This window comes from Lethenteron reissneri, chromosome 27 (genome assembly GCF_015708825.2).
Source record: "Lethenteron reissneri isolate LAM-NWPU_2019-01 chromosome 27, ASM1570882v1, whole genome shotgun sequence".
NCBI lineage: Eukaryota > Metazoa > Chordata > Hyperoartia > Petromyzontiformes > Petromyzontidae > Lethenteron > Lethenteron reissneri.
Window position 1 is genome coordinate 3,028,400 of NC_083805.1, and position 20,650 is coordinate 3,049,049.

The 20,650-nt window shown below is 54.0% G+C and overlaps 1 long non-coding RNA gene across 1 annotated transcript in view; it reads right to left on the reverse strand.

The window, feature by feature from the left end:
• Positions 1-479: 479 nt before the first annotated feature.
• LOC133348360 (uncharacterized) overlaps positions 480-20,650 on the reverse strand; it is a 28,925-nt gene continuing 8,754 nt past the window's right edge. The window contains exons 2-3 of the long non-coding RNA XR_009755798.1: positions 7,601-7,662; positions 480-1,069 (exon numbers count right to left, since the gene is read on the reverse strand). This is a non-coding gene — a long non-coding RNA (uncharacterized LOC133348360). The remainder of the gene's footprint in view (positions 1,070-7,600; positions 7,663-20,650) is intronic.

Here is a 20,650-nt window from a genome sequence, read left to right on the forward strand (position 1 = left end):
GCCATGAAGAAGGCCCATTGCCTGGAACGTCAGATATTTAAGTTTTTGTTCTTTCTTTTTCAATGCCGTTTGCCAAGTGACCTGCGCATTATTGAAGGACTGGGACTTTGGTCACCAATCGATAAACGGGTAGCCAATTTTACCCGCCAATATCCACAAGCCTTCGTCCGTCGACAAAAAACGACTCCGTCAAGTCTTAAAGCTGCGGTCCGCCCAGCGTGCAAGTCTGATCGGAGCCCGCGCACGACCGCATGAAGTTATGAATTAAATAACATTACGGGAGAGACGCCCGCTGCAAAGTTTACAAAATTAAATGAAAATAAAACTTAAATGATGATCGATGACGATGGCGGTGACGATGATCAGCGCTTACATTTCCACTGGGGCTGCCTGGGGCTGAGCTCCAGAATGTACGTCCTTGTCCCCCCCCCCCGCCCCCCCCCCCCCCCACTGTTGGGTGGAGGTGTTTGTTTGGGGGGGGGGCGATGCGGGGGGGGGGGGGGCGATGGGGGGCGGGGGCGATGGGAGGAGATCCAGACAAAAAATATTCCATGGAGAAATCAAGGGCTAATGAAGATGATTACGATGACAAAATAAGAGAAATCAATTGCTGACGATACTCTGTTGTTGGCGTAAGGAGAGTCGGAAACCACTTCGCCAACGAAGGCTGCACCGTTAGTAGGGTCGAGTTAGTAGGTGGGGGGTTTTCATAAAGCAAAGTTATTTTTAAAAAATAAATACGAAATGATGAACGAAGCAAAGCGCCGAATACACCGAGCATCTTCTTGTTTCCACTGATCGTAAAAAAAAAAAGTAGATGGTGGTGGTCGTGGCCATGCGGTGCTGTGGCCTGGTCGGTATCAGCGGCCGCGCTTGCCGTCAGACGAGACGTGGAGTCACCGGCGTGGCGGCAGCCGGCGGATTTGACATCTCTGGGAAACCTCCGTGGGCCCTCGGTCCTCGCTCGGTGAGTCCCCGGCGAGTCCCCGGCGAGTCCCCGGTGAGTCCCGGTGAGCGACTTGGTGAGCACAGAATTCTGACCTCGTCCCTTCTCTCCCAGAGTCATCGCCTGCAATGATAAAGACAAAGATCCCCCCGATAGCCTTAATAGACTTTTGGGGAAAGTGCCGTGAGTGAGCAGCACCGATGAAGGCCGGCACGGCAAGCGAGGAGGCGGGTGGCCAGCACCACGCCCGGCCGCCTTTGTCTCCCCGAGTGGCGATGTTTACACACCGCACCAGGTTACTCATTTGAGGCTGAGTCGACCTAGGGGAGGCACAGGAGTGGTTAAGATAATCGTCACAGGTGTTGGCCGTGAGCGGGAATCGAACTCGGGACGCCGGCTTCGTAGCACCGCTACACGCAAACACAGAGACAGACAGAAACACAGGCACATCAGACGGACACACAGATGCACGCACAGAGACAAAAACCCACGCCTACCCAACCACCCACGGTCCACTTAACTCCGAGCCCTCCTATAAAACAAACGAGGAATGGATTTCCCTGCCCCCGCCCCCTCCTCCTCCTTTAGGATCAGCACCACCACCACTTGAAGCAGCAACAACAGCAGCAGCAGCCTCAGCAGCAGCGATCGATTTGACAGCGGCGGCGGCTGCGGTGCTACAGCTGGGAGCAGAGGCTACTTTGGCCACAAATTGGCCGCGCGAAGCCCTGAATTTGAACGCGATGAGAATGGGGGGGGGGGGGGCCTTGTGGTTTTCTTGCTGCCTCCCCCCCCTCCCCTACCGCCCCCACCGCCCCCCACCCCAATCTCGAAATGAGCCACCGCCGACGCTTTAGGGGCGACATTCAGAATCTGAGTTTGACACTGGGGAGCTGTAGCCGGCACACGTGGTGCGTGTAGACACCATTAGACACGGAGGCGGTGGAGGGGGTGGGTGGGGAGACGCCGCTTATAGCTTAGAGGGGGGGGGGAGCAGGAGGGTTGATGGGGTAGTTAGACCGCCATTCAATTCGCCTCTTTAGCTCCTTGTGGCTGAGTGACAGATTGGCTTGGGGAGCTGTTGAGTTGGGGGGGGGGGTGCGGGAGACCTCCGTGCCCCCCCCCCCAAACCCCCTTTTACCCCATCCGGACTCCAGCTGCACTCACCACCTTCCTGGCTTCACGCTATCAGCTCCTCATACCCCCCCTCCCTCCCACCACCCCCCCGTTTTGAGTTGATTGCCCCCGCCGCCTCCTCCCCACCTCCATCTAATTTGACGTGGGAAGAGCGCTGGATGATTGCTGGAGGCGTCTACCCCCCTGCACCCTCTCTTTCTCTCTCATCGTGAGATGGAGAGAGAGGGGGGGGTGGTGGTGGCGGTGGTGGTGGCGGTATAGATGCTGTTGTTGTGGTGCTCGTGGTTGGTTGTGGTGTTGTCGCGGTGTTGTTGTTGTTGTTGCTTGCGGTGGTTGTTCAGGTTGATGCGTGGTTCTGTTTGTCGCGATGTTGGCGGTGGTAGTTGTGGTGGTCGGTGGAGTGTGGTTGTTGCTGTGATGGTGGTTGTTGTGTTGATTACTGATACAGTAATTTTGCTGTGACGGTTCCACCTGAAGACGAAAGCTTGTGTTGCCGCCGAAACGTCGTGATTAAATTTATTTGTTTTCTATCTTTACCTACGTGACTTTACCGAAAAAACCAAAGAATATGGATCCTTGCAGTCACGAAAACTTCAAATCTGGAATTCCCACAGAGACTCGCAGAGACACCGAGAGATGAAATGGAAGGCGAGCCAGAGTACGTGTGTGGCTATGCAACCGGCAGCGTGGCCCACACGGCAAACCCACTTTGTCGTCTGCGCTCCTCCAACGGAGGAGGAACTCCAAAACGAGACGAACTTTTCTCCGATTTATTTCGCGAATGCGTTGACACGCGACCTGTCACGCAGTTACGAGCGCAAGATATGCAAGATATAAAATAAATAAACTCTCTCCTGCAGCCCTCTCTCGTCGAGGCCGTCAAATCCTCCACGCGGGGGCATTTAGCCACCCAACGCGTTGCTGCCATCCGCCAAAAGAATACGATTGTCGTTATTAAATATATTTACACGTCCATAATGCAGGCTTTTTGGGTTAGATTACGATCCGACCCAAAAAGCCTAAATTATGGATGATATTCGCGAAAAGCCTACGTGTCAGACTGATGTATCTAAATGTTTTTTTTTCCTTTCAAGGCCAAGATGTTAACTGCCACAAAACGGATTTGCTCTCCGTTGTCGTGTTCGCTTGACGTTGTGCCGCGCGGTGCAAGAAGACCACACGAAGGCCGAGAGTCGCGCGCGGCGGTGCAAGCACAGACGTCACACGCAGGGGGAGGAGGATTCACTCACGGCGCGACCTGGTTCCCCCATCTCATTATGCACGAAGTACGTTCAATCTCTTTCGTACCATACGCAAGCCAACTCACGCTGCCTGCGAGTGGAACGGTGAAGGCGCAGCTCCGCAATGCCTCGCTCGCTCGCACGCACACCACCGGTGACGCGAGTTGCTTCCCACTAGAGGGGCGTCTTGTCAGGAACTCCCTCGTCCGTGCTGACCGGGCGCGTCACGGAGAGAGATGCACGTGCCCACGCGTCACCCCACCCCCGCACCCTCGACCTGCCGATCGCAGCCTTAACTCTGGTGAACCCATTCCTAGGTCAGCTGCTGGGTGGTGGCAGTGGCAGCGGTGGGTGGGTGGTGGTGGTGGTGGTGGTGAGAAACTTGCACCGTCGCTTCGACTGCCGTGCCGGGAGAGGGAATCGAACCGGCGCCCTCTGGGTGGCAAGTCCAGCGCGCTGACCGTCCCTCTTTACATTTAACCCCACGCTTGTCAGAAGCACACCTGGCCACCCCGTTTGTTAATGCTGTTTCACACAGCAGCGGAGAGTTCACCCACCCCTCCCTCTGCCTCCCCCCCCCCACCATTTCCCCCCCCCTCCTCCTGCCCCCCACCCACCACTCGCCCCCCTCTCCCGACTCAGCAAAGACCCCCGTCCCGTCGGCTCTTTGAATAATCGTGCGTAGCGTCGCTCATCCTCCCAGGCGTAAAAAAGCAAATCATGTGTCTCAAACGCCATTTATTCTTCAATTAAAATGGACAAATTGGCCGGTGGAGCATGAGATCGGAAGGGGAAAAATTTAATTCCACAGGAATTGCGAGCGGCAGGAGAACGGTGGTGGAGGTGCAGCGGGGGGGAGGTGGAGGGAAGTTCTGCACTCGTTATTCATCATCACGAAAGGCGGCAACAACCTCGGGCAAAGAAAAAAAATATTTATCTTCCGTGCTCCAACATATAAAAAATAATATAAATAAAAAGAGAATTATAACGGACTCGCCACCACCACACTTAGCGTGCAGAATAGAAATGCACTCGGTGCAAGCCACGGGGTTGGTGGTTGCTGGTGGTGGTGATTGTGGGAGGGGATGTGGTGGTGGTGGTGGTGGAGGGGTTCTGGTTGGGGAGTGGGAAGTGATTGTGGCGAGGGGCGGGTGGGGTAATGGGATGTGGTGGCGGTGAGTGGGTGAGTGGGTGAGTGGGATATTGTGGCGGTGAGTGGTGGTAGTGGTGGTGAAGGGTGGGTCTGTGGGATGTGGTGGCGGTGAGTGGCTGAGTGGGATATAGTGGTGGTGAGTGGTGGTGGTGGTGGTGAAGGGTGGGTGGTGGTGTTGATGGGTGGGTGTGTGGGATGTGGTGGCAGTGAGTGGGTGAGTGGGATATTGTGGCGGTGAGTGGTGGTGGTGGTGAAGGGTGGGTGTGTGGGATGTGGTGGCGGTGAGTGGCTGAGTGGGATATAGTGGTGGTGAGTGGTGGTGGTGGTGGTGAAGGGTGGATGGTGGTGTTGATGGGTGGGTGTGTGGGATGTGGTGGCAGTGAGTGGGTGAGTGGGATATGTGGCGGTGAGTGGTGGTGGTGGTGAAGGGTGGGTGTGTGGGATGTGGTGGCGGTGAGTGGCTGAGTGGGATATAGTGGTGGTGAGTGGTGGTGGTGGTGGTGAAGGGTGGGTGGTGGTGTTGATGGGTGGGTGTGTGGGATGTGGTGGCGGTGAGTGGGTGAGTGGGATATAGTGGTTGCGAGGGGTAGGCCAGTAGGTGAGTGGGATGTGTAGATGGTGGTGAGGTGGGTGGCTGAGGGAGATGTGTTACTGGTGAGTAGGGGCTGCTGGTGAGGATGGTGGTGCTCATGGATACGATGGGGGAGCGGTGGTGCAGGGGTTAGCGCTACGCTGCGCTACGAACCCGACGGCCCAAGTTCTATTCCCCCTCACGCCCAACACCATGATTATCTGAACCGGTCATGGGCCTCCCCTAGGTCAACTCAGCCTCAAATGAGTACCTGATGCAATATGTAAACATTGCCACTCGGGAGACAAAGGCGGCCGGGCGTGATGTTGGCAACCCACCCCCTCGTGTGCCCTGCCGGCCTTCATAGGTGCTCGCCAACAGCACTTGCCCCAACAGTCTGTTAAGGCTACACGGGGGATCTTTGTCTTTGGGAGGGGATGTAACAATCTGTAACAGGACTCAGGCCTCTGGGAGGATCTCCCAGCCCGGCCCAGACCTCGCTGTGGCCTCAACCTCATCACAACGTGTCCACAGACTCCGCGAGTCTTCAGTGAGCACTGGAGCGGGGGTGGGGCGGATGAACAACATCAGCATTTGGGGAGACAAAGGCGGCCGGGTGTGGTGCTGCCCATCCACCTCCTCGTGCGCCGTGACAGGCTTAATAGCTGCCCGCAAACAGCACTTGCCCCCAAAGTATAATACGGATACACGGGGAATCTTTTTCTTGTCCGTGTGTGTATAACCATGTGTGCATCTCTGTGTATCTCTGTGTGTATGTCTATGTGTGTGTATAACCCTGTGTATATCTCTGTCTATCTCTGTGTGTATGTCTTTGTGTGTGTATAACCCTGCGTGTTTCTCTGTGTATCTCTGTGTGTATGTCTATGTGTGTGTATCACCCTGTGTGTATCTCTGTGTATATGTCTTTGCGTGTGTGTGTGTATAACCCTGTGTGTATCTCTGTGTGTCTCTGTGTGTATGTCTATGTGTGTGTATCACCCTGTGTGTATCTCTGTGTATCTCTGTGTGTATGTCCATGCGTGTGTGTGTGTATAACCCTGTGTGTATCTCTGTGGGCGTGTATAACCCTCCTGTATGTATCTCTGTGTGTATGTCGATGTGTGTGTGTATCTCTGTGTATCTCTGCGTGTATGTCTATGCGAAACCGGCCATGACCCGACTTCGATTCCCGCTCACGGCCCACACCAGTAACGATTATCGGAACCGGTCATGGGCCTCCCCTAAGTCGACTCGGCCTCAAATGAGTACCATCTGGGGAGACAAAGGCGGCCGGGCATGGCGCTGGCCACGCACCCAGCTCGTGTGCCACAATGTCGCTCACGAACAGCCCTTGCCCCAGACAGTCCGTCGAGGCTACGCATCTTTGTCTTCGTGTGTGTGGGTGGAGGTAGCCTGGTCGGTAAAGTTTGTAGGTTATGTTTGATGGCCCCTAAGGGAGCGCTCTCGCTTGCCTCATTCCACATGCCCCCCCCCCTAGCTCCAACCCCCACCCCACTCCTCCTCCTTCCCCCCCCAACTCCATCCCTCTCCAAGCCACGGGGCAGATGGGGGAATGGCTCCAATGCGCTCTCCCCTTCTCGCTTAATTGCCCAAAACAAGACAGCCCCAGTGAGCAACGCACGCCACGCAAAAGACAAAGGTGCCCCGGATAGCCTTCAAAGCAGACTGCGTGCGCGGTGCACCAAACAACCACCACCACCGCCACCACCGCCACCACCACCGCCACCACCGCCACTACCACCACCACCACCGCCACCACTACCGCTACCACCACCGCCACACAAAAGACAAAACGCAACGGCCGCGTGCACACAAGGGTAACGAGATGCCACCAACCCCCCTCACCCTACCCCGTCGACAGCACTTGCACCAAAAGTCTGTCGAGGCTATACGGGGTGGGTGGCGGGGGGGATCTTCGTCTTTGTATAATGCCTCGATGCGCGCGTGCACACAAATAAAGACAAAGATTCCACGCTCCCCCCCCCCCCATAGCCTCAATAGACTGTTGGGGCAAGTGCTGTTAGTGAGCACCTATGAAGGCATACGAAGGGTGGGTGGGTGGCCAGCACAATGCCCGTCCGCCTTTGTTTCCAGCAGCGCGCTTACTCCGCGCACAAACACACACCCCGACATACATACATACAATCATAACAAGGCAAAGATCCATCATATCACCTTCAAAATACTATTGGGGAAAGTGCTGTTTTGCGAGCACCTCTAACACTCACTTAATGATTCAATTAAATTCACAAACAAAGCCTCACATCAAGAACACCGTGGCCTTAAAGAAAAGATCTATATATAATAGGCGACGTTTCGGGTAATGGCCCTTCTTCATGGCACTTGTCAATTGAGACGCGTTACATTGTTTTTTTACGCTGGGAACCAACGATCGTTTGTCAGGATTATGCTGACAGCGTTTTACAAACACCACCACCACCACGAACAACAACCACCACAACAACCACCACAACAACCACAACAACCATCACATCATCGTCATTAGCTCAGAGGAGCAAAAATCCACTTACGAAGTCAGGAGCCACCAATGAGAGACTGCGACTCCTCCTCATGTCCCACGCTTGCGCCAAAACTAGAAAACACAAGACATGGATACATTATAGTTAGATTACTTGTAAATAATAATCATCATCATCATACGGATCAATAGCCTGCTGTTGTGTTGAAACAGAGCTTCATTGCAGCCGAACGATCAATATTTCCCACCCCACAACCCCGGCATCTCCGAGGAGCACGTTTGGCCACTACGTACGGTGCGAAAGAAGTTCAACAGGCGTCCGTACACCCGGTACACCACTTCCAGTATTATTATTCCCGTCGGGTGTAGAGGGCGGGGGAGGGGGTGCTCATAATTTTCAAGATTTTATGGCAGCTATGCCGAGCATCGTCAGCGCAACTCGCAAAGCCACCACGCCAGGTCACGTAATTGCACAGCAGGCACAAAAAGAGAGACACTTTTTACTTACGAAAACTATTCGGAACACGTATACAAGCAATCTTTACCAGATACTGTGGTGGAAATTCCACATTCATAATATGGCCGGGGGTGGGTGGGGGGGAGTCTATCTGTAGGACGACCACAAAGTGATAGAAATGTTATCAGTCCCGGAGGGATTATGGGCTGGGACGATCAATATAGTTCAGTTGTCCATAATCGAGGTTTTTGTTGGGTTAGATCACGTAAATATAAATTTGTCGTTAAATCCGCCACCACCCGACACATTTATACTCACGCGATGCAACTCAAAAAACCTTCATCGTGAATAATATTTGTTCGCAAGAGCCTCCGACGTGTTCAATTGGCACGTTCAGTTATACAAATCTGGCGAGGCACAACCGATCCGCATTATTGTTTACGTCTCATCATCCGGAAAACATGGCACTGTGTTGCTATTACCAGAGGAGTGTTGTCAACTGTTGCGCAGGAGAGTACAGCATCGTCACCGAGTACTGTACAACAGTGGCACCAACCAAATACACGTGACAGAAGAGAGTAACACCGTGTTGGTAAAAATACTGGACTTGGAAATAACCCAATAACGCACAAGCCCGTTCGGCCAATCCACCGCTGGATGATGAAACTTCCCGGAATCCCCTGGCAATATCGGGCGATAATCCGACCGTACTTCACCATGCTGGTTACGACGCGGTGTGCAGAAGCGAGAGGAAGATGCAGGGACCGATTTAGGACATTGCCACTCGCTAACGATGTGAGACACTAGCCGTGGCCTCGAATCTGACCTCGGCACGCCAACTTAACCACCGCGCCACCGCTCCTCTCGGCAGTGCAACGTTACACACACACACAACGTTACACACACACACAACGTTACACACACACACATTACACACACACGTTACACACACACACAACGTTACACACACACACAATACACACACACACAATACACACACACACAATACACACACACACATTACACACACACACATTACACACATTACACACACACACAACGTTACACACACACACATTACACACACACATTACACACACACACAACGTTACACAGACACACATTACACACACACACACAACGTTACACACACACAACGTTACACACACAACGTTACACACACAACGTTACACACACATTACACACACGTTACACACACGTTACACACACACAACGTTACACACACAACGTTACACACACATTACACACACACAACGTTACACACACACACACACACAACGTTACACACACACACAACGTTACATGCACACACACAACGTTACACACCCACATTACACACACACAATGTCACACACACACAAAGTTACACACACACCACACCACACACACACTACACCACATACACACACACGTTACACACACACACATTACACACACACACATTACACACACACGCAACATTACACATACACCACATTACACACACACCACACACAATATTACACACCACACACACAAAGAGACTAGCTATCACTTATCATACGTTAACGGATTAGAGAGGGAGGTGGGGGGTCTCCCTCCAGCAGCGGATCGACCACGACGACGACGACCACGAGGCGTGGGATGGCAGTAACGAGATGTGGAGAGGCTCCCATCCAGCAGTGGAGCGCTCGCTCCAACAGCAGCGCGTCGCCTCGGGGGTCCGGGGTGGAACTCTGACGGCCGCCTGCGATGTGAGCGGCGCTTTTAAAGGTGGAGTTGGACACTTGTGTGAAGGCGGAGAAGACGAAGGGGCTCCCTCGCACCCCCCTGGCCAATAGCGGCAGACGCTGTGACACGCGCCGAGACGTAGAATAAGCAATGGCTGGGGGTGGCGGGTTATCTAATTATTTATGTCCGCATTTCTTTATTTATATTCGCTGCTGCTGCTGGTGGTGGTGGAGGATGAATTGGGTGGGAGGGGGGGGTGAAGAGGGTTGGGGTAAGAAGAGGGGAGGTGGAGGAATAAGGAGGAAGAGAGGGCGACGACGACGATGATGATGATCGTGATGCCACCTGCGCTACCCAACCGGCGATCCGAGTTCCGATTCCCGGCTCACGGCCAACATCGGGTGACGGAGATTCTGAACCGGCCCCTGGCGTCCGCTCGCGCTCGACTCAGCCCTTCGACGAATAACCACGGCGCCGTCAGCACTGGGAAGACAAAGGCGGCCGGGCGTGGAGTCTGGCCGCTCTCCCCCCCCCCCACACACCCACCCCTCGTGTGCCGTTTCATGCCCTAAAATAGGTGCTCGCTAACAACGCTTGTCCACTGCTGTCTGGTTTTTTTACGCGCTGGGTGGGGTGGGGGGCTCCTGTTAATACTGTGGTGGGGGGGGGGGTCGATAGGGAAGGAAGCAGCAGGTGACGCCCCTCTAAGCCTGTAAGCCCTGGCAGATGGTGACACGGGGTGGGGGGCGGGTGGGGGGGGCACGCGTCAAGAGGACGCCCGCTTCTAAATGGCGCTGAAAGCTCCGCTCAGGGAAAAGGGCGGAGAGGCGTGGGCGACAATGAATGGGAGAGCGCGCGCGTGGATGGGGAGAGGAGGGGTTGGTTGGGGTGATGGTGATGATGGGGGTTGATGGGGGTTGGGGGGAGAGAGTGGATGGGAGAGCGTGTGTGGGGGGATGATGGTATGGATGGGGAGAGGAGGGGTTGGTTGGGGTGATGGTGATGATGGTGGTTGGTGGGAGAGAGTGGATGGGAGAGCGTGCGTGGGGGGATGATGGTATGGATGGGGAGAGGTGGAATTGGTTGGGGTGATGGTGATGATGGGGGTTGGTGGGAGAGAGTGGATGGGAGAGCGTGTGGGGGGGGATGATGGTATGGATGGGGAGAGGAGGGGTTGGTTGGGGGATGGAGCTTGGGGGAGAGTGGATGCCAGAGCGTGTGTGGAGATGATGGTCTGGGTGGGTGAGATGTGGCGTGGGTGTAGCGATGGGGGATGATGGTGATTATGGATTATTCGTTGGGTGAGAGCATGTGTGGGAACGGGGAGAGGGTGGGTAAGATGATGGTGATGTGGTGGCGGGGGTGTAAGTGGAGAGATGATGGGAGGAAGCGGCAGGGGAGCGGCGATGCCAGAGAGCGCCCACACACAAAGAAAAAGACAAAGATCCCCCGTATAGCCTTAACAGACTGTAGGGGCAAGTGCTGTTAGCGAGCACCTATGAAGGCCAGAACGGTACACGAGGGGGTGGGTGGCCAGCACCACGCCTTTGTCTCCCCAGTGGCGATGTTTACACACCGCACCAGGTACTCATTTGAGGCTTAGTCGACCTAGAGGAGGCTCGGGACCGGTTCAGATAATCGTCACTGGTGTTGGCCGTGAGCGGGAATCGAACCCGGCTCGCCGGATTCATAGCGCAGCGCGCTAACCGCTACACTACCGCTCCCCACACACACGCACAGACACACACGCACAAACACACACACGCACGCACACACACGCAGACACACGTACACACACACACGCGCGCACACACGCGCGCACACACACACGCACACACGCGCACACGCACGCACACACGCACACGCGCGCACACGCGCGCGCACACGCGCGCACACGCACGCACACACGCACACGCACGCACGCACGCACACACACACACGCAACTTGACTATCGGCTCATCGACTGCGCAAAAGGCATTCACCACCTCGCTCATTACGCAATTACCACACACCCGGGCAATTACATCTCATTGCTCATTACTACTGATGTGGATAAAACGCAGGCGGCGCAGAGCCCAGCCGGGCCGTTTGGAATCCACGGTTCAATTCCCGCACCCGTTAGGAAATGGCGCGTGCAGTTGGTATCGGTCAAAGCGTCTTAAACATTTTATTTTTGTATTATCGTCATTGAGACGCCATATAAATTGTAATTGCCGCATCATCACTGCCATCGTCATCGTCGTCGTCGTGCTACGATTGATTTATTGGACGACGGTAAACTTCTGATCGTGCACTAACCAGCGAGGTGAAGTATGGTTAAACAACCCGCCCCCCCCCCCAGCCTACATCAGCTGTGTACTGACACAGACGTGTTCAACGTCACGCCGTTGCAATTCTGTGTGGAGTTCGACTCAAGCAAAATGTGACAGACGCAGCAAAACGAAACAAAAAAACCACTCGCTGGCTTTAAAATAAATGAGTAAACTAATACATCAGGCGATATTTCGGGCAATGGCCCTTCGTCAGATCACGTACAAAGACAAACACATGTAAAAAAAAAGTCCCTTTCAACGGCGCTTTTCTTTTTAGAGAGGGGATAACGTGACCTAGAGAGCGGTCAACCACGAAAAAGAGGCGACAACGACCTCGACAGGCGCCGCCTCACTGCCATCTGCGAGCTGTAGAGGCGACAATGCCGCATCTGTGTGCGCAACAGTTCCACGCGTTTTGGACAAGGCGAAGAGAAAGAGAGTTGGGGGGAGGAGGGGTGGTGGTCGTGGATTGCAACGCCATTCATCATCATCGTCGGTGTCGTCGTCATCACCATCGTCGTCGTCACCATCGTCATCGTCACCGTCACCGTCACCATCGTCACCATCATCATCACCGTCACCATCATCATCATCACCATCGTCATCATTGCTATCGTCATCGTCACCATCATCACCGTCACCATCGTCATCATCACCATCGTCATCATCACCATCGTCATCGTCACCATCGTCATCATCACCATCGTCATCGTCACCATCATCACCGTCACCATCGTCATCATCACCATCGTCAACATCACCATCGTCATCATCACCACCATCGTCATCATCATCATCGTCATCATTACCATCGTCATCATCACCATCGTCACCGTCGTCATCCCGTTGCGGTGGGCGAGGCGCGAGGGGAGCGACGCAAGAAGGCGCCACCACTCCCACGGTGCCGCGTCTTAGATGAACCCCCCAATGCAAGATCCAGGGGGGCCAGCCGCAGCAGGTCACAAGGCGAGGGGGCAATTTACTTAAATCGCTGACAATGATACGACTGGATTATAGGGCGCGCCGAATAACAATCCACAGCCAGTTTGTTGTAAATTCGACGTTTATATGACGGGAGTTAAGTGGCTCTCTCTATATATAAAAAACAACCACGGCTTGACTGCCCATGAAGCAAATGATCGTTTTGTCGACCCCAAAAAAGAAGTGATGGGTTTTCTTGCCTACCGCCCGAATTATCGTGTTCTATTTGCTCCTCACATTCTCGAATAATAATAATAATAATGCCGCTCGTGTGAGGACGCGTCTCCCGCATGTTCGCTGGAATCTCACGAAATCACGCAATCAACCCAATTTATCTTCTTGGTTCTTTCGGTAAAGTCACGTAGAAGGGAAATAATAAAAATAAAACATAATAAAATAATTCTCACGACGTTTCAGACGCTGTCTTTCCGACAGAGGTGTTCTTCACCTGAGGACGGCTGCTCGCGTTGTGGCCGAAACGTCGTGAGAATTATTTTATTGTTTTATTTTTATTATTTTATTATTTCCCTTCTACGTGACTTTACCGAAAGAACCAAGAAGATGAATCCCTGCAGTCACGGAAGCTTTAAATCGAAATTCAACCCAATTTAGTTCGACTGCCTTCTTCTCCTCGCTGCACTGCGGGCAGCCCGGATAGCGGCTCACTGGGTTCGAACCCACGGATTTCTCAGCGGCCCTGCTGCTGCTGCTGCCCGCAAGCGTCACACCGACACGGCCACTGCGAGCCTCGCCTGCCCGCCCCAACTACCTACTCCACCCCTACCCGGCCCAGTCTACACAGGGCCGAGTCTACGATTCACCGTCGTGTAAACCCAAAGCTCAGAGTGTGTGTGCGTGCGTGTGCGTGTGTCCCGGGGAGAGAATCTGGGGAGCGGTGGTGTAGCGGTTAGCGCTACGCTGCGCTCCGAGCCTGGCAACCCGGGTTCGATTCCCGCTCACGGCCAACACCGGTGACGATTATCTGAATTGGTTTTGGGCCTCCCCTAGGTCGACTCAGCCTTAGGGAGACAAAGGCGGCCGGGCGTGGTGTTGGCCACCCACCCCCTCGTGTGCCGTGCCGGCCTTTATAGGTGCTCGCTAACAGCACTTGTCCCTACAGTCTGTTAAGGCTATACGGGGGATCTTTTTTTTGTCCCGGGGAGAGAATCTTTACTCAAAGTTGCATGACGAGGACAAGGGGGCGGGGGAGTTGGCGGCGTGGAGGGGGGCGAGTATGGAGCCTTAAGCCTCGAGTCTTTGGGTGTCATGGGGAGGAGGAGGGAGGAGGAGGATAAGGAAGGGCACACGTGCACGAGGAGGAGTGATGGAGAGATTGATGAGGTGGCAGGAGGTTGCTACTGCTACTGCTGTTGCTGGTGGTGCTGTGATGATGAGTGTTGACGGAGAGTGTGAAGATGATGAGCGTGAACTCGAGGTGTGCGTGTAAAGATTAAGGCGTGTGGATAGAGGAGGATGGGGGCAGGGGAGCATCGACCGAGGGAGGAGAATGGGGGGGGGGGTAGAGCATAAGGAGGAGGATCCTAGCCAGGCCAGTGGAGCTCACGCACCAACGTCCCGTGCTTACTGGCGACTGCCAAACAGATTGCGTTTCTAACGACTCATCAAAAATTCATGCGGCGCTGGGAGAGGATACACGGGCAGGAGCGGTGTGGGAGACAGAGAATGGGGTAAGGGGGGGGAGGCAGCCGGGGAGAGAGGGGAGGAGAGGGGCAGGTCTCACGCCAACACGTCGACATCAGCTGCTTCATAATTAAACGCCATCTGTCGCAGGAGAATGGGCCAAATAATGAAAGAGAGGGGGAAGAGGCAAGCCACGGTGATGGCCCCGTGCGCCAGATGCCAGACCCGGTCATTGTGCAGCGAGCAGGGGCCGCCAGGGGGGCCAGGGAGTCTTGGGGGGGGGGGGGGGCAAACACGCGTCCCCAACAAAAGGGTGGTGAAGGGAGTTTGCGTGTGTGTGAGAGGAGTGTCACTGTGTGTCACTGTGTGTCTGTGTGTCTGTGGGGAGCGGTAGTTTAGTTGTTAGCGCGCTGCGCCAACACCGGTGACGATGATTTGAACCGGTCCTGGGCCTCCCTTAGGTCGACTTAGCCTCAAATGAGGACTTGGTGCGATGTGAAGTAAACATCGCCACTCGGGAGACAAAGGCGGCCGGACGTGGTGTTGGCCACCCACCCCCTTATGTGCCGTGCCGGCCTTCATAGGTGCTCGCTAACAGCACTTGCCCCAACAGTCTTTTTAAGGCTATACGGGTGATCTTTGTATTTTTTTTGTGTGTGTGGGGAGCGGTGGCGCAGCGGTTAGCGTGCCGCAACTACAAACCCGGCACTCCCCTGAGTTCGATTCCCGCTCACGGTGAGGCCAACATCGGTGACAATTATCTGAACCGGTCTCCGGTCTCTCCTAGGTCGACTCAGCCTCAAATGTGTACTATACGTGGTACGGTGTATAAGCATCGCCACTTGGGAGACAAAGGCATCCGAGGCGTGGTGCTGGCTATCGACTTCCTCGTGTGCTGTTCCGGCCTTCATAGGTGTTCGCTAACGGCACTTGCCCCAACAGTTTGTTCAGGCTATATGAGGGATCTTTGTCTTTGGTGTTGGCAGCGGTAGTGCGTGGCTGTGTATACGTACAGTCATTATACTAGCAGGATAAAAAAATAATCCCCCGTATAGCCTCTACCAGACTGTTGGGGCAAGTGGTATTAGCGAGCCCCTGTGAAGGTCGGCACGGCACACGCGTGGGTGGGTGGGTGGCTAGCACGACGCCCGGCCGCCTTTGTCTTCCCATTGGCGATCGTTTTACACACCGCACCAGGTACTCGTTTCAAATATGAATCCTCACTGGTATTGATCATACGCTGGAATCGAAGTCGGGTCGCCGGGTTCGTAGCGCTAACCGTTTCCCCACAAAGACAAATATCCCCCACATAGCCTCAACAGACTGTTGGGACAAGTGCTGTTAGCGAGCACCTATGAACGCCGGCACGGCACACGAGGGCGTGGGTGGTCAGCACCAGGCAGGCAGACAGGCAGAGGAGGCACGCGTCCGTCTCGCCGTGGCTCACGATGAACGCGCCCGCGACTTTTTCCAAATCACGATCCTGGGAGCTGAGTCCTCTCCTCTGCCTCGAACGATTATTCATCGATCGTCCATTGTCCAACCCGCCCTCCCCCCGCCTCCCCTTCTTCATACGGGGCTGTTGTGTTGTGGGTTTTTACGTGACTTGCTTACCAGTTTCTCAATTTCTCACTCCGCTCGTTTGTTTGTATTTTTTAGTTTTTGACGTCGTAACTTGCTGGCCCCGCCCATACTGGACATTTGTGCACAAAATAGCTTCATGGCTCAGCGGATTCCTCCTCCTGCAGCGGTCTTTAATAAAGATCCCGGTTCAGAAATCGTAGCTTGCACGCAGCATCCCCCACCCACCTCTTTTACAACTCTGCACAAATGAAAATTATTTTTTTAATCGGAATTTGGAGGACGCAGGGAATCAGCTCAGGATTTCCCGTCGTGCTTCGCGTCCCGACAAAGTTATTTTGGCGTCTCCTTTGGGAGCAAGGTTCGTGGGTGTCAACATCGTTTACTCCAAACACCACCGCTGGCTGGAGTCCGCTGTGAGAGTCTAGGTGATCACGACGCCGTCCACGCGCGTGTGACTTGACAGCGTGCCGTCATCGGCACACTTGCCCCAAATTAGTGTTAGAGGCTATAGAGGAGGAGGAGGGCGGGTCCCTTTGTCTTTACTTTGTTTTGTGTGTGTGTCGACGTCTTTCTGTGTCTACAATGGAGAGCGGTGGCGCAGCGGTTAGCGAGCCGCGCAACGAACCCGGCGAGCCGAGTTCCATTCCCGCTGTGTTCGTAGCAGTGCGTCAACCACTGCACCACCGTTCCCCACAAATATTCTATACATGCACATACGCACAGACGGACGCGCATACATACACACATATACATAGAGATGCATACAGAGACACGCACGCACTTGCACGCAAACACACAAAGACAAAGAACCCCCGTGTAGCCTTAACAGACTGTAGGGGCAAGTGCTGTCAGCGAGCAGCACCTATGAAGGCCGGCACGGCACACGAGGGGGTGGGTGGCCAGCACCACGCCCGATCGCCTTTGTCTCCCCAGTGGCGATGTTTCAACACCGCACCAGGTACTCATTTGAAGCTGAGTTGACCTAGGGGAGGCCCGGGACCGGTTCAGATAATCGTCACCGGTTTTGCCCGTGAGCGGGAATCGAACCCGGGTCGCCAGGTTCGTAGCGTAGCGCGCTAACCGCAAGCACACACACGTGCATCATCATGTTCACTCTAAAGGTCTCCGTGTCCTCAACAAATTAAACGCATGGCACAAATGCACCGAGAGAGAGACACACACACAGAGAGAGAGAGAGAGACGCGCACAGAGCAACACAACATCCTAACGGCCGGGCCCTGGCTCCGCTCACACCGCTGTTCATCTGCCAAGTTGGTAAGTGGTTCCATTGTCGGCGATGAGTTAATTATGATGTCCCAGCTGCCTCGACCATTGTGCCCCCCCCCCCCAAACTACCCCCTTGCTCCCCCTCCCTCCAGCCTCCCACCCACCCACCCCGCCAGTCCAACTCACGCGCTGCCAACTCCCAACAAAAGCGACTCGAACTGGATCCCCCCTGCCATCGACCCCCCCCCACCCCAAGATTGTTTACTATAAACAGAAACAATAAACAAACAATGTCAACACCCCGTCCATGTATCCGTCTCTACCCATCACCACTATTCTTTGGCCGATCCGTCGGCCGGCCCCACGGCATCCTGGGAGTGAATCGTTTCGGCAGCTTGGATTCAGCACAAGCAACAAACCCCGGACCGGTTTCCACGTACGTTGTCTCATCAGCAAGGTCAGGCCTGCTTGAACCATTGCTGGTGATCTGACATGTGGTGTGAGCAAGAGCCCTCGCTTTAAGACATCGGTAGAAGCTCCGAAATAAAATTATGCAATACGTGACGCAAACATGATGATTACATTATGTTGTGTTAGCCTGTCCACCCGAGGTTTGTAAATGTGTATTAATCGAATACACTGGTCCTTAAACCTGGTCTCAACTCTAGAAACGGATCCTTAAATCTGGCCTCAAGTCTAGACATTGATCCTGAAACCCAAACTCACCTCCAGACACTGATACTCAAAACCTGGTCTCAAATCTAGACACTCATTCTGAAAACTAGTCTCTACTCTAAACACTGACCCTGAAACCCGGTCTCTACTCTAGACACTGACCCTGAGACCCGGTCTCAACTCTAAACACTGACCCTGAGACCCGGTCTCAACTCTAGACACTGACCCTGAGACCCGGTCTCAACTCTAAACACTGACCCTGAGACCCGGTCTCTACTCTAGAAAACTATCCTGAAAACCCGGTCTCAAATCTAGACACTGACCCTGAGACCCGGTCTTTACTCTAGACACTGATCCTGATACCCGGTCTCTACTCTAGACACTGAGACCCTGAGACCCGGTCTCACCTCTAGACAATGATCCTGAGACCCGGTCTCAACTCTAGACTCTGAACCTGAACCTCAGTAGGAGAGTGCGTGGAGGGGAGTCGAGTCAGACAAGAGTAGGCACGTGAGCGTGTGGAAGGGTGACAAAATGAGATGAGAGGGGCGAGAGGTCTACGTGAGAGTGCGTCGATAGCGGGAGAGTTGTCACGAGGAGGGGTAAAGAGGGGAGCCGATCTTGCGAACGCCTGCGCCCGTGGCTCAGGGGTCATCTGCCTTCCGACCCTGCACCACCCAATCCCGTGCCAGTCTTAACCCCGGGGCTGGCTACACATTGAAATGTTTCTGCTACTGCTGCTGCTCAGGGTAACTCGACGCCACGGGCTAACGCACCGCGCCACGTAATCTTATTAGCGCAACACTTAATCCACGCTGACACTGCAGCGGGCTACAGACGTTGTGGGGGTGCGGAGGGGAGGGGGCTAGAGCTGGGCATTGGGGTGAGGGTTTCTTGCGCGTACCAGGTGCGGGGTTGGCTTGTTCGGGGTGGATTTGTCTACGTGGCCTCTCCCCTCCTCCCCTCCCGCCCCGGTGTTTCCACTCCACATGCTGTGTCTGTTGCGCGTCGTCGCTTTAAGATGTTCTCTGTTCATATTTTGTTTGTTGCGGTTGCACCCGACTCAAGAGCCGCGTGGCTCACAGGGCTATAACTAATAAATGAAACTTGAAATGAATGAAGACTAAATGTAGAATCAACATCGACGCGTTGAGAGCATTTGGCTGCTCTAATGGTCCACGTGACGGATGATGACGCCGCTTCGTTGAGCTCTCATTTGCGATTGGCCAGGTCGCTTCTGAATAAGAGCTGTATAGTTTAGCCGTGGCCTTACCTGGTAAAATAATAAAAAGTTAGTAGTAGTCGTAGTCGTAATGGGTCATGGGGGAGGTGCTTTTTCTGCAATATTTTGCTGTCGTTTTTTGGATTTTCTGTTTGCACTCAGTCACATATTCACTTTAAGATGTTTTTTGTTCGTGTTTTTGTTTGTTGCGGTTGCACCCAATTAAAGAGCCGAATGGCTCACAGGGCTATACCTAATAAATGAACTTGAAACTTTAACTTGAATTTGAAAGAGGCGGGGCAGGGGGGGGAGGCTAGAAAAAAACGTGGGCTGGAGAGATGAACGAGGTGATACTGAGAATAATAGATCATCATGCCATGCACCCATGAACAACCGCAATGAGCCTCACGGCTCCCTTGCAGGAGTGTCCCACGGCGCGGGGATGTTTGGCCGATGCCCACGACGAAACGAACGTTGCAGTGTTTCGTGTCGGAGACCACCCCCCTCACAGCGCGCAGACGAAGGTGGGTGACACCCTGCGCTCGGCTGGAGTAGGGAGCATTAATTGGACGATTCCATTTTTTTACAAACGATATTTGGTTGGCAGTGGTGCACAGAGAACAAAAAAACGAAAATAAGTCAACGCGTTTGTCTCTCTGCCTCTCTGTGTCTCTGTTTGCGTCTCTCTCCCCGTGTCTCTCATCATTCTGTCTCTCTGTGTCTCTGTCTGTGTCTCTTCCCGTGTCTCTCATCATTATGTCTCTCTGTGTCTCTGTTTGTGTCTCTCTCCCCGTGTCTCTCATCATTCTTCTCTCTCTGTGTCTCTGTTTGTCTCTCTCTCCCCGTGTCTCTCATCATTCTGTCTCTCTGTGTCTCTGTCTGTGTCTCTCCCCGTGTCTCTCATCATTATGTCTCTCTGTGTCTCTGTTTGTGTCTCTCTCCCCGTGTCTCTCATCATTCTTCTCTCTCTGTGTCTCTGTTTGTCTCTCTCTCCCCGTGTCTCTCATCATTCTGTCTCTCTGTGTCTCTGTCTGTCTCTCCCCGTGTCTCTCATCATTCTTCTCTCTCCGTGTCTCTGTTTGTGTCTCTCTCCCCGTGTCTCTCATCATTCTGTCTCTCTGTGTCTCTGTCTCTGTCTGCTTCTCTCTCCACGTGTCTCTCATCATTCTCTCTCTGTGTCTCTGTCTGTCTCTCTCCCCGTGTCTCTCATCATTCTGTCTCTCTGTGTCTCTGTCTCTGTCTGTGTCTCTCTCCCCGTGTCTCTCATTATT